Below are 15,652 nucleotides of genomic sequence, written 5' to 3'. Positions count from 1 at the left end.
ATGTGGGAGGCATGGGAGAACAACCTGGCCAGACAGTACTCAGCCCTGCCTCTCCCTGCCACCAGCAGAGTGTGAAGGAAGACCACCTTCCCTAACAGGAATTTAGGGCCTTGCATCCACACATACACAGCAGGTATGAAGACTGTTATGCCACTGCAACCTTATTATTAACATCCACCAGGCCCAGAGCCACATTTTGCATGAGCTAAAGCCAATTTCCATTTGTAGCTTGGAGAAATTGATCTGCAGACCTAATCTCAGCCAACTCAAGGGCTTATACTTCTATGCCTGTGCTGAGGTTAACCTCAAAAAGTAAAGTGTGCAAACAGTGCTAATTTTGGGAATTTTGCTAATTTTGGGAAGCAGAGCAATTGCAAATATGGTAATTTGAGTTGTAAGAAGAAGCTGTTTGTATTCTCTTTCTGCAATTTCCACTTTTAAACCTGCCAAGTCAATTTATTTGTCTTTTTCAAATCTAGAAAACATAACGACGTATGGAAATCTTGTAGTATAAGTGATTTTAGCTATATTATGAAAAAAAGACAACTAAGAAATTGGGCTGGAATTGCCCATTGTAAACATTGTCCAAGAGCACAGTCTTTTGCACCAAGAGAGGGCCTGATTTCTGCCGCCTCTGCTTGGTAGGAGTGTTTCCTCTAGTGTGGACCAGAGGGTGCTTCCCAACACTTAAAAATCCCAGCTGGAGACACACTGTGTCATGCTTGTAATTCAGACAAGGCCTTTATTAACACTGCCAACAACAGGGATTTTTTGAGTGCTCTGTTCCCATCAGGCAGGGTGTGGTGCAAGGTTATTAAACTGCCTCTGCCACTTAGTTTTCATCTGACACATGCTTAATTGTGAGGATGTCCTTCCTCCTATTAGTGTTTGAATTAGTTCCACTGTAGATGAGAAATGTTGTCCAAACCATGTTATACAGTAAAAAGTATTTAAAGCCACAGCCATAGTACTATGGTAGAGGCAAGTTTAGACAACATGTTATATCCCCACATTTCCCAGCATCAGCCAGGAACAGCACTGTCTTATTCCTGATGGGCAGAGATGCAATAGTTAACATGACAAAGGGACTGGTCTGGATGCCCCTGTGGGGAGAGGAGAGCTGCAGTTTAAGCCATAAGTAAGAAAGAGACTTCATTCAATGTTCTCTCTCATCTCCTGCTATTTCTATTAATTCTGTAGAAGGAAACTGGTGATGAAGGTAGAATGGGAATGTGAAAAAGAAGAAAAATGTGAAGTGACTTCTCAGCCTTGTCGAATGGCTGGGGATATTATGTACTAGCAGCTGTTGATCAAAGGTGTAGTATTCAGATGCCAAGGACTGAAATTAGAGGCTAGGGTCAAAAAAAGGTTGATGTTCTTGCACGAGGAACATATTTCACAAGCTATGTAGCTTTGCTATATCATAAATAGCCATAGTCCTTCCTTCCATCTTTTAATCCATCAGGGCATTCAAATTACAGAGACAGTTTCTAATCTTGGAAGCTATATGTGCTTCTCCTATACTCTGCTCCCTGGAGCCTACCTGTGATTGCCAGCTCCAACAAGCTAAGTAAATAAAATACTTTGGGGAGTGGGAATGGAATAATTAAGTGTTGAAATAATCAGACTAGAAAATGCCACTCACCTTTAGAAAACATCTACACTGCTTTCTGCAGGGAGCAGAGACAGTTTTAAATGGCAGCTGGAGGCAATGACAAGTCCTCTTCATTACTCCCCATGATGCAGAAAGAATCTTGGGAAAGGGAGGCCCTCGTTCATCTGGATAAACAAAGCACCTTGAAAATAAGATAAGCCACTTGTTCTAAAGCCAGCGCATGTTCTGGTATGGTTTCCTGGAGAGCCCTGTACGTCCAGTTCTGACAGAGTCCTTTTAGATTGATTGCAAGAGGGAGTCTTCCAAGTTCTGCCAGCTTAGTAAATGCTGTGTTCAGGTTACCTAAGCTGTCTTGTGGAAGAAGCATGGTTAGAAGTTAGTGGGAAACAGTAAACAAAACTAAGCATGCAGCAGCTAATGTAACTACACATTTGGGGCAGAGAGAAGCAGGTGCTCTTTTGGTTGATAGCCACAGTTCAAAGCCTTAATCCATGTGTTTTGATCAGGAGACTGCTGGCAACTGATCAACAAATGTGACCAAGGCTGACGTCTCCTGTTTGGAGGGTGGTTGGTGTGTGAGAGTGCATGTGTGTTTATAGCTCAAGTCAGGACAGATGATAGGGGTTAGGTACTCTATTGCAGCAACTCCTCTGCTTCTCATGTTTTGCTTTTTTCTACCTTTTAGTTTTACTTTAGTCCAGAATATTTTGGCAAAAATGGAGAGAGAATAATAGAGAGTTTATATATGTATATATGTAAGGCTAGGTGTATTACATTCTGGTTGGTGTGAATCTCTGCCTGGCTTGCCACAGAAGAGATTTTAACTAGGTTCTGCCATTAGTCAGCACTCTAGTCTCAACACTGTAAGTTTTGATCACCCATTTTTCCTGGGTTTCTTAAACTGTGTTGCACTAAAAGGGGAAGACCTGTCCTGTTCACACTTGCTTTGCAGTCTTTTGGGTTCACACTACTACCAGGCATGCTCAACCAATTCAGCTCACTCATCCAGCAGGAAGCTGTCACTTGGCTTTGAGGGCATTGTTTGCAGCCCAGTGAGCTTGCTGCTACAGCTTAGAGCAGAAATGAGAATTGACAGAAGAGGGAAGGGCCAGAATGTCTTTTTTCACCATTAATCCTGGTTCAAATCAGCCTGAATTGCTTGGTAAACCACACCCATAAATACTTTCAAGCTCTGTAAAGGTTTGACTTCGGTATTTGTTTTAGCTAAAAGTATTTCCATAAGCTCTGGTAAAACTGTCTAGATGCCAGTGGCGCTTGGCAACAAATAAAACAGTCCTGTGCCCACTTCCAGGGAAACAGCAACTATCCCAAATCCAGAAACACTAGCAGATGTGAGCTGGGAAAGCCTGTACCCTGGAGAATGTTTAACCAGGAAAGCAATCCCTGAGTACCAACTGCACCTGTTCTGGAGAGGACAGCACCACAAATGCAGCACTGTGGGACTGACTTTCCTGACTCACTGCTCTCCCTCCAGTACTAGGTTACTCCTGCTAGCAAATTGAGAGTGATATTCACAGCCCTTTCCTTCCTCAAGCTTCTGGGTACAGCTAATTCTGGTCCATCTGTTGCTGAAGGTAGGGTTAGTACTGAAGAAAGGAAAAGAAAGTTTGCTGTGCTCTTGCCTGTGCAGATGTGAGCTATTACCTCTCCACCTCAATAGGACTTGGGCTTTACATGCTATGACAAAACAAGCACTGGGAGGAGAGAGGCTAGATGGAGGTGGGGATGAAAAGGCACAGAACATGAAGAAGAAATGTGGTACTACTCACCATTAAACATTTTTGAGCAAAACTCATCTGTGTGTCATCTGTCCCCGTTCATCTCTTTCATTATATCCATCAGATATTTTTAGTCTATTGGCTTTTGGATTTATTGCTTTCCTTTCAGTTTGAAAATAAAGGGGGAAAACTGCATGCTTTCATAGATAGGCAGCAGCTGCTGCAAATGTTGCTTCCTAAACCAATATAATGAGTAAGTTTAAATTTAAATTCAAAGTACTGTTACAAAACAAGACTCAATTTTCCATTTCTTGCACACCCAATACCACTGGTGGTATCAAGACCTGAATCTACATCACTCTGTCTGGGAAAACATTAAAAAAACAAGCCAACAAATCATGCTAGTTCTGTCAGTGAGTCAGAGAGCATCTTCCTGTATTTGAACAAAGCCTGGTGAATTTAATGGATGTTCTGTGATCCTGCTTCTGAGAATGGTCTTCATTTAATCTGTTTGCTCTTCACCCTGCAAAGCAACATGGTTTGCCATGCTGTGGCTGGGACGTGGTCCCTGTTGTCTGCAGGGGCCAAGCTCCAGGGCCAGTCTTCCAAGAAAGGCACCACACTGAGAGCAAGAGCAGAGGTCAGCTTGGACCTTGATACCAGGTCAAGTGTGACCAAGGATTAAGGCATTGCTTTTGCATGGTGGGTTTCCCAGGTATTGCAGCTGGTCATGGTAGTATCACAACTAAACCCTTTCTGTAGATTAGGGTGAACTTTTCTCCATGTTTTCTTACCCAAGAACTTACACCACTTCTCACAATTTGACCTGCTTGCGGGAAAGAGGGTATTTTTTGTGCAGTATCAGCTGCAGACTCATCAATGATGCAGCCTCCTCCCATTTCTCCCTGTCCCAGGATGTTTTCTGCACTGTGGGGAAGATGCACAGATTGGGAAAGTCACACTTCATGTGAATGGAGGATGGTATAAATTTTTACAACTTCCAGAGTCTTTGTGTCTCTAAGTAGTATGTGTAATAAAAAGGAGTACAGAAAGCTATTTATAATTTTATTAACATGTATATTTTGTCTTTTATTTACTGTGTATGGAAACCCCATTAATTTATCATGGCTTTGGAAATCTGTATTTGTGCATTATTTCCTCTTCATGTATAAAGCAAATGTACAGACCCATCAAAATAAGTAAGTAGAAAGGACTGTGCTGTGCTGTGCTGTGCTGTGCTGTGCTGTGCTGTGCTGTGCTGTGCTGTGCTGTGGAGAAAAACTGCCCAGTTCAGGACAGACAAAGGGTCTGTCATTGCTGCTGCTGTGGATAACAGTGGCCTTTAAAACTGTTTCCAAAATGCAGATGTACAACTTCTACCTCTCCAGCAAATAAAAGAATACACTAGCTAGGATATGAGATACATTTGCATTGACTTGAAAGACATAAACCTGAAATGGAAATAAAAATAACAAGAATTTTTTTCAAGTGGAAAATTAGAGACAGGCGAGAAGGGCAAAATGTAAGTAAGCAGGTTTTTCACATCAGCAATTCTTTCAGGCTCTAGATTATTATTTTTTCTGTTTTAAAAACTGGCTTCTTCTTATTTTTTCCTGCTTAAATGTTTAAGGGTGTTTTCTTTAAAACTGTTGAAAACTAGCTTCAATAGTTGAGTACAGGGAAAAACTAAGAGAACATGTAGTGCTAAGCAGAAGAGTCATGCAACCAGTCTGTGTGAAGATACTTCCCTGCGTAAGTATTTTATGTAAGCAAAACCCACTAAATACCTTTGAAGACTAAACTGAGAAATCCAAATGTTGAAGATTTTGTTGGAAGCAAAGATCTTCTTAGAGGGAGTAATCTGTAGACACCCCCTTTTCTGATCTCATTTTCCCCTGCTAAGATAAGCCAGGCTTTTCACTAAGTATTTATCAATATTATTAGGGCAAGAGAAGGAGTACAGTCCCATATTCTGAAGCTGAGTTTCTGTAAAGAAACAGGAACCTGACTTTTTGATTCCCTTGGAAAAGCTGTTTTTGCAGTGTTACAACATGCCCTTGGTGCCCCCTGGAATTCGATGAGTTTCTAAAAGCTGCCTTTTGGCAGCATCAATAACCAGGCATACAAATAATCTCTGATGTCTTCCTGGCTGTAGCAGTTTATCAGTAGCACTGAGAGAATAACATGCCTCTGTCTCTGAAAGGAGGCTTCCAGGAGCTGCCTGCAGCTTACAGACACAGACAGAAAGTGTTGCTGGCTCTTTAGCATAGACACAGGTAAGAAAGTTCAGTCTTGTCATCAAGAAGGAGTGGGAGGAAGTGTAAGGGACTTTCTGAGAGCATCCTCAAAGAGCTCTAATGTGGCATATGCCAGCTAAGAGTTTCTTGTAATTGCAACTGTCACATAAAAGAGGCGAGTGCAAGTGAGTACAGAGAGATAGGCAGGAGTGCAAACCTCAGTCTGTTGTGAGTCAGTTACAGGTAACATACACCTGGCAGTGTAAAGATGCTTGCAGCCAGCTCTTACAGATGTCCTGCTCTAAGTTAATGCAGTTCCAGAGCCAAGAGCAGCTTTGACACTTGCTCACTCATTATTAAACATCAGAATATTATTTGCTGCTGTTTCTATCCTAAAAGTCACCCAGACTAGAACTGCAGGTGCTGCACTTTGGTATGAATCATAGCGTAAATATTGCCACAGTCACTGCTTGTCACAAACAGGTTTATTTCAAAATGATCATTGCCAAATTCCTCCTTTGTATGGCTGTTTTACAATTCTTCCTCTATTCCTGTCAGCATACTTGACACTGGGAGGTGAGAGAGATGGTCTTGTTTTTGTCCCTCCTCACCCTTGGAGGTACAATCTGTACAATTCACCCATGAAAGAAGGTGAGGGTTCTCTCATTTGACCATTCTATAAGATAAACAAACATGCTAATTTCACACCGTTTTTGTTGGTTTATTTTTGTTTTGGTTTGGGGGGGGAGGGTGTTGTTTGTTTGTTTGTTTGTTTGCTCCCAATTTTTTCCAATATAACCATAAATCTGATTTCCTCCACAGCAATGCATTCCGGTAAAATAAGGGGAGGTGTCTGGTGCAGGGAGACCCTGGAGTGCAATGCTGCGGTGGCTGAAGTCTCTGCCTGGGAACGCAGCATTGCACAATCATCAAATTGCATAGCACAGCTTGGCCTGACCCCACCTCCTCACCTCTCTCACCTCCTGTCTGCCTGTACAGGGGCTTCTGGGGAGATACGGGGCATTGCAGCAAGATGGACACATCTCCCATCAGACCTCCAGCCATCCCAGCCTTTGCAACATCGTGCCTTCAGGCTATCTGTCAGCCAGGGTAAGAATCCGGTAAACAAGAGCACAAATCAAAAAACAACATTGTGACCTATTTAATGGGAAAAAGACTATGTCAACCCAAGCTGCTGGCAAAACTTGTTTCATTGCAATACCTGCTAGCCAAATAAGTCATGTGTGGGGCACATGCATTTAAAGTTACCATGCTAGCAGGGTTGCTTCTCCACACTTTTAAACATCTCTGTAAAGGCTTGGTTGGATGGGAATGTATGCAGGCAGGCACATGCTACTTCTCCAGCAACAAGAAGAGTCTGAGACTTGTTTCTCAAAGCCAATCATAATGCCTTTCTTGTGTCAAGCATTCTAGACACCCATAGTATCTTCCCATGTTAGTGGTAAGTGGATGTCCCTCTGTGACCAGGCTCCATTCCAAAGAACACACTATAGAGGACACTGTTCTCCACTCCATCTTCTGCTGCATGCTTTCCATTACCTCCTCCATGCAGACAGCTGGGCAACAATTTGAGAAGAATGAAAGCAAAGGTTTGCAGGGATGTTTACAGCACAGGGGATGACTTTTGAGTCAAAGAGAGGGGGGACAGGCAACAAACCAAACACATCTATTCCAATCTGAGTAAGCTCCAAAGAAACTAAATTATTCCAGTGACAAAAGAAAACTCTACAAAAGACATGGTAAGACAAGAAGGCATAAAGCAAGGCTCAAAGTCTAGTAAAAAAAAAAAAAAAGCCATAAAAAGGTCTATGTAAAACAGCAGCTTTGATCTTCTGCCCTAACTCTGCTGGTTTCCATGTACAAGTAATGTGGCTGCAGATCTCATCTGTGAGTGGAATAGCTTCATCAACTCTTGCCTGAAGAAGATGTCCAGCTTGTGATGCTCAGAACACTCTCCTCCACATATCAGTGCAATTACAATTTTTAACGGAAGAAACCAGGAGATACTGAAGAAGAATGAGAAGCTTCCTTCTGTCATGAAACACACTGTACACAAACAGGAACACTACCACCATAGATTCACTGTATCCAAGCCCTCAGTTTGGACCCTTTGGACATTGGAGATATATATATATAACTATGAAATATTGCTGTAACACTAGTACCGGTTGAAACAAAACACTAGTGATCCTCATACACTTCATTGCAGAAAGCAACCCTGGCAAAAACTGCTGTGTGGTCTTCACAGCAGCTTTGGGGCAGGAAAAAAAATTGCTTAATAGTTCCACCTGGCCTCCACAGCATACAATTTGCTTACACAACTCTTAGAAATCTGTTAATTTCTCAAGTTAGGTGTTAAAAATGTCAGGTTACTCTCCATTTAGTCCTCTGAGAAATACTGTCTTAAATTATACATTCTTCAAAAGACACTTTATTCAGTAGACTGCATATAAGTGCCCTATAATTAGTTTTTTATTTTAGTCTTTCTGAAGTATAGTATAGTGCTGGGGAAAAAAAACGATGCAGTGCATTATAAGTGCATAGAAGACTTAGTGTTATCTGCTACTCCCTGAGCAGAAAAAACCCAATTCTTCCATCCCAATGAAACAGAGAACTTAGGTATTTAGGGCTTAGTCCTGCAAACATTTAAAAGTGTGTGTGTGTGTGTGTAGTTTATTCATGTGAGTGAACTGACAGAATTAAACAAGACCACTTCTGTGGATGGTTTTTCAGTGTCTTCAGAACTGGCATGACTGGACGTTCCTGCCAAGTGGTGTAGAAATGCCATCTATAGAAATGGAAAAGTGTTCTATTTTTAAAAAGTGTATTGAATAATGGATTACTCAGGCAATATATTGACCTTCAGTGATGATTCTTTCATCTTAGCTGTTTTTCTAAGATGCTTTTTTAGGAAAATGACTGATGCTTCTTATCAATGTTGGTTTCTACTACTGATGAGAAACACATTGTCACATCATACTTGGCAGACACAGGATGCTTAATCTTTAGTGATTTCACTTAACCCAGAAGACTCCACCTAATCAGAAGCAGTCAAACAGAAAAGTAAAACTCATCCTGCCTTTGCCTCCTTCTTTTTCTGTAGGATGCCTGCTGCAGTGCAAATCTTGAGCTCCATAGACAAGGATATTGCACTGCCCATTTGCTTCAACACACTTCAGTTTCTTTACAAAAGAAGCACAGGTAGGAATTATTCTTCTCACCTACATTCACTTTGGATGAATTCATCATTCCAAGAATCTATCAGACTTCAGTAATAACACAGAGGTATCTGTGGGTTCTTCTGCAAGTAAATGAGAGAGCAGCTGTGGAGATAGATGTTAACATGGATTGCAGAAGAAGTAGTGTGAGGGTAGAACCAATGCATTTTCATTATTTTTGGGACTCATTTGTCTCCTGCTCATTCTTTTCTCTCTGTATCTCTTCCCATCCTCACTGAGCAAGTGAAAGCTGTGCCACAGATAGGAGCTATAGATGCTCAGATCAGGGAACATTGCAGTGCAGCTGCCAAGCACTGGTTTGTGGCAGCTGTGGTCTCCCTGGCTTTCCCCCAGCAGAGGGTCTGGTTTGGCTTTCTTCTTTCCCATCAAAAAGCTTCCTTCCAAGCAACAGGAGATTCTCTCCAAGCAGGAGATTTCTCCCTTTCATACCTGATTTGTGATGGCTAATGCCCTCAAAGATACAGCAGGGAAATGACACATGGATGTGGTGCCCTAGATCTTGTATCCTCTATCAGAAAACAGAAACAGGAGGCACTGATGGTCTGACTAAGGGAGAGGGAGCAGGACAAGTGTGTATCTCACCATTTATTCTGTATTGCCTACCTAGCAAAACCCTTACTCGCACACTTTGAGCTCAGCCTACATAAGGATGCGCAGTAAGGCACTGTGCGCTTCACTATGATTCATGTGAAACTTGAATATTTTCTTGAGTAGGAAAGCTGTTTCAGAAATGTGAGGTAACCCTGGTGGTTCCCAGAACCAGTGGGAGAGAGGAACAAAATGGAAATAGTGGGGGGAAACAGGCAATAATGAGCAAGTCAATTATACATATACACAACTGCAGGTACATAACTGAAGGTAAGGATAAGGTTGTCCAGGGACCTGAGGATAAAGCTGTTCCTTTATGATATATCTCCCTTGCTTAGCATTCTTAAGAGCCATCCACAGCCCTGGTATCTGCAGTCTTGAAAAAAACCTCACTGCACCCTGCAGCTGAGTGTCATGAATGTACCTTTGCTCTAGTATGTGAGAACAAGTAACCAGTATCCTCTTGGATTTCTCTGCTTGAGGAGGAGGATAGCAAAAAGTCAGCTGAGACCTCACTGGGCCATGATATTTCTAGATGTTATTTTCTCCTTCCAGACTGTAGTGAATTCAGGATGCAGAACTACATCTGAGCTGAATTGAATTACAAACCCAGTTCATGAATTCTTGTCTTTCCAGTGTTTTGCATAAAAAAAGGTTCAAGCCCTTGTCAAAGAACATACTAGCAATTCAGCTTAAAAAAAAAAAAAAAATTAAAATCAGTTTGAGAATTGGCTTTCATCTTCTTCTGCTAAAGTTTGGGCAGAGCTGCAGCAACACATATGCTGATTTGTCAGCCCAAAAAATTTGTTTCTGCAACCAGGATCTAGCTAGGAAAATATGTAGAAACAAGTCCTGACAGTTGTGTGGAGGTTTTATAGAGACACTGGTCCTGAATTATTTTTAGGCTTGTTCCTCTACTCCCTCACAGGTCTTGATTAACAAAGCATTGTTAGTTAATGTTCGTGGAAGACAAAGGTGTTTAATCAATGCAAAATACTACCTTTAGTAGTGATTAATCAATGCAAAATATTACCTTTAGTAGTGATACCACTACAGTGAGGTATTTTATTATCTCTTTTTAATTTTGTTTTGATTATCTTCAGTCAAGATCTAGCCAAAAACACACAATGTGCATTAATGCAATATCTAGAGTGGCTGTTGACCTCTGCTTTTCTCAAAGGATAGAGATAAGGTAAGACTAGTACTTAATTAAATCAAATTTTACAGAGTGAATGGTCTTGGTGATAAAGCTTGGGGGCAGGAGGGAAGAAGAGTTTATTTTTGCTATTTTTTATTTTGAAGAATTTGAAGCATTAAAGAGCACTATAAAGGACTAGGAACTGACTCGATAGGTGGAAAAGTCAGGGGAAATGCTAGAAAATCCCACATATTCTGTTTAATCCAACTATCAGTCATTTCTAGCAACTCTGTCCTTTGTCTGTCTTCATTTTCACTCTGCATGAGGAGCCATCAGCACACAACCTTAGTCATCTGAGGGAAGATTAGGAGAAAGACCACTGGCGGCAGAGGGGCTCACGGCTGAGGAGATGGACTTCTACCTCACTGAGGTTACTGCAGGAGGAGCAAACAACCTCTGTGGCACTGGGTTTGTACAGAATCATCAGACAGGCACAAAATTCGCCTTGAGTTGAGGTGAAAAGGGCATATTACAGCCAGAGCTAAAACATGCAGACATATGCATGCTAGACATTCTGGTATCATTTAAAAATATGTTCATATTGATTCTGGTTTGAAAGCTAACTTGAAAAACCAGACAGTTGTCTGAGTCAGAATTTTCTAAACTCTTTCTTAAAGACTTTTCTTGGTGACTCTTTGATTTAATGTCTCCAGTCCCCTTCAGACAAATAAGGCAACTGAAGACTTGCATAGTGGGAAATAGGCAGCGTAGATCTTAAATCTGGCCAAATACAGAAAGAAGTGTGGGCTAGTCCCAGCTGGATTTTGCCACTTCTGCTTGGCTCTTCTTTCAGTGAGTAGTAAAGAAGAAGAGAAAACAGCTTTCTGAATGGTATTAGAAATCATTAGACAACCAAGTCTATTCCAGTATTTGATTATTAAAGTATTCTGTTGTTTTAGTTTTAAATACTGCTTCACAGGGAGACATTTTTAATAATATTATGATGGAGCATCTTAATTGAAATTATTATAGTCTGCTAAATACAGAACATTGCTGATGTTTTTCCATTAATAACTGGCCCTTCTTTCTACAAATTTTATTTTACAATCTGTGAATGGTTTAGGACAGTACAAACTCAGCCCATTGAAGAACAGATGAAATAATGTTCTCGTTATTATAATGATTTAATATTTGAGTTATGGATATATTTTTTCATGAAACCCAGGAAGAAAACAGCTGTGCCAGTATGGAGCCATTTTTGGGTGTCCTTGCCTTGTTACAATGTAAGACTATTTAGGGTGGATGTCCAGCTGTGCTAATGTAGTACTACTGCATGGAAAAAAAAAAAAAAGAAGTACAAAATTCAAAAATTCAAGCTTATTTACTGGGGGGGGGGAATAATTTTTTTTTTTTTTTTTTAATATTTGCCACTGTACATATAGTCAAAATAGTCAAAAAATAAGGAGTTTTTAGGTAAACTGTAGACTGCTACTATGTTGATTATTTTGTATATTTCTGCACTTTCTTTCTCCCTTCCTTCCTCTCTGTCTGTCTTCATCATAGTATTTGGGGAACCTTTTGCATGTAGCTTGTGAATGTACCTAGTTCCAATTCCAAGTGTCAGGACTGAGGGCCCCTGAAAATTTGCACTGAAACCTGCACCAAGGAAAGCCTTTGTTAACAGACAAGTTAGCTGGAGCAGACTACATCCACCCTGGCAAAACCCTTAAACACAGCCTCTGTATTGAACAGTTACTTGTTTAGCCAAAAACAAAGTTCTTAAAAAAAAAGTTAGCTGGGGAAAACAGCCGGCACTCTGGATTGCACTGTGTGCTCAAGTGTCTGCCCTTCATGCTAATGGGAGGGCTTGGGACCACTATCAGGGGGCAGGAGAGCAGAAGGCAACCCAGGTACACGGCATCGGGACAGGCTCTGAACAAAGGGGTTTCATCACCACCTTTCCAGACACGGGCAAAGGCCAGACTTTTTGTATTAGATCATGGATATGGTCAGTAATGAGTTGTTTGCAGGCCAGTGTGTAAAACAGCTTACTTAGCTGATATCCAAGTCTGACTTTGAGCAATAGAGCTCAGGGAGCAAGGAATCTGCAGGTAGGGTACACTGTAATGTGAATGGTGAGACTTGGCTGGAGCAGGGCTGAGTATTAGGCAGCAGAACCAGAGTCCAGCATAGCTGTAAGCTACTGTAGGCACCATCATGACCACTCCAAAAGTGAGCCCACTTTTCTGGTAATGCATGCACACCAAGAAATAGCCTTCCATAAAAGCAGTGGAAGACTCTGGTGACAAGGATGAGAAATGATTGTGTGAATACTGTGTCAGTCACTCACAGTGCTCTTCTTCAAGCCCAGGGGCAAGGTCTAGAAAAATCCCTGTGGATGTTTCCATATGGAGCAAGAGGAAATTGCATAAGCTTATATATAGCTGCCCATGAGACAAGTTTGAGAAGCAGCATTCAACTCTCAGCTCTGCAGCTGCTGCACTATGTATGGCCTTGTCATGCAGCCATCACAAACATTGCTGCAAAGCAAAACAGTTTCCTAAAGTATCTTGTTTCATGCTGGCCACTAACTAAATCAGCTTCACTTCATATCCAGATGACTCTTGCACATGCTCACTTTCAGTGGCAAATGAACAGCCAGTGCAGAAGTCATTTGCCTTCTGCTGTGCTGTCCTGAAGCTTGCAGCATACATTTCGGATGTCTCACAGACTGAGGCTGATCAAAGGAGATCAAAAGAAATTCTGCTCTACTGATAATGTGAAGATTCAAATCAAGAAGGTTCTTGGTCGCCATAAAGGTTCTATAAAAGACCTGGTGTACTGTGTCTGCCACAGTGATCAAGCAGTTATTAAAATATATTATAATGTAATTCTGGCAACAATTGCCAGAGCATCAATGGGCTGAGAATGCTTCAACTGACTCTCAGAGACTGACAAGGCAATGTGCATTTCACTCATTTATATCACATGTGTGATCATATTCCCCAAACTAGGTAACCCTTGCATTTATCTTGACTGACAGAAATAAGAAAAGTGATGTGATACATTACAATTTACTGTGGCTAATCATGGTATTGAAGAACCTACAGTAATTTGTTAATAGTCATTCATTTTATTTTGGTGGCCACAGCTGCACGTTACTGCTTCTTCTTTCCTCAGTCTTTCTGTTTGTAAAGCAGAAATAACAGCAGGTGTGAGTCACCCCTGCTCTTACCCAAAAAAACACATGCAGTCATTTTGCTTTTACCTGATTTTCAGGAAAACAAACTTTAGACCCATGTTCGATTGTTTCAATAGCCTCTCTCCTCTTCTGCAAGCAGCTTTTGTTTAATCTTCTCTCACATGATCTGTTAATGAAGCCCAGACTGTAACTTTTAAGTTTAAAAATAATTCCTCACCTCACTCACAGTCTCTAACCTTATCATGGGAAATGCTTTCCAGCATGTCAACTTGCCCTTTAGACACTACTGCTCCAAGAGAGACAGATTTGTCTTTCATGCTATGCAACTGTTTACAATGGCTTGTAGAAACACAAACATAATCAAACACTAAAATATTTATACTTCTCTGAACTTTATTACAGTTTCCATCTCAAAATAGAAATGTTGGATCGTTAAACAAAAACAAAATGTGATTTCAAATCTTAAATAGTATGTGAAATCATTCCTACACCTCCTTTGAATTATGTTAAAAAGCTTTCACTATGATCTGTAGAGTACTGATGGGCAGTAAAAAATTTATTTTGGTCAGAGGAATTTTACAATACAGACTGGATTTACAGCTTCCAATATGTTAGAATAAAATTTTAAATTAGGAGACTCAGGAAATGGTAAATACTTTTGAGGTTTTTTTAATATCCTTCTTAGTGTTAGGAGGAAAAAACACCAATTATTTTTAAATTTTAGACAAACATCAATACAATGTGAAAATTATTCTACATTTGTGAACTTCTACATCAACAATTCAAGATGATACTTCCCTGCATACTCCCATTATTTCCCCTGGTTAGCTTTCAGATCTCCCAAAACACAGAAATTGCCACCTGCCAGAAATCAGGAAGAGATACTGAGTAATCAGTGAAGAATCAATCAAATTGAAGTTTCAAATTTTAAGCATGTGAGTTACACCATAGTCAAAGCTTCAAAGCTGACTTCAAACATGACTCAGTATTTAACCTCTGTAAAAAAAAAATAAGGTAAAATAAAAAAGAAAACAAAATAACTGTATTTCCCCACACACATACAAAAAATACCTCCATCAAAAAACCTCACAGCAACAGAATATTGCTTTTGAGAAACCCTAATCCTGAAGTAATGGAAGACCCCCACCCGGTCTTTCTTGCAAGGCAAGCAATCACTTGCATCATTTCCCAACTCCTGTGACTAGGTGAGACATTGAGATGCAAACGAAGTCGTCTCTGCCTTGTGAGCTAGCAGAGAAGCTGGAATGTGGTTTCTTATCTAGCACTTGGGTGAGGAAATGGTAATTCTGGTAGATCACAAGACCACTGAAAACAAAGAAGTCTTTCAGGAGGATTGTGTCACTGTTCCTCAGCCATCTCCCAGGTCTTCAGATCACTCACAGAACCCTATCTGGGTTCCCTTGAAGCAAATGTTTCTTCCTTTTCTATTCTAATAATGATGCAACTAACTTCATTATGAGTTATGCTCCAGCTAAAGCAGATTGGGAGAATCTGAAACAAAGATTCTTAGAGCCTGCTTACGAATGAACGTTGTTAATCCCAGATGGACATTATAAACCCTGAAGCCACCTCAGATCTGTGGTGAGGAATGCCTAGGGTGTGGGAGAAAGCTGGTTACTTTCATGGAACTGCATGGAAGAAGAGAAACCACTTATGTTTATTTGGTAGCCTTTTTCCCAGGCATGTTCAATTCATGTTCACCAAATAATTTAGGTGAAAAATATCTGCAGTTCCTGAAATATTTCTGAGTGTGTCACTAATAGTAAGTATTAAAGCAAGAGCATAGGGATATCCCTGCTGCCTTTGTGTTCTTATGTCTGCCCAGCTTCCTGAAGCAGTAACTCTGGTTGGA

Source organism: Pseudopodoces humilis, chromosome 4, assembly GCF_049639895.1.
Source record: "Pseudopodoces humilis isolate 2021_Gansu_Grassland_sample_001 chromosome 4, ASM4963989v1, whole genome shotgun sequence".
In the NCBI taxonomy this organism is placed as follows: domain Eukaryota; kingdom Metazoa; phylum Chordata; class Aves; order Passeriformes; family Paridae; genus Pseudopodoces; species Pseudopodoces humilis.
This window is presented reverse-complemented; position numbering follows the sequence as displayed.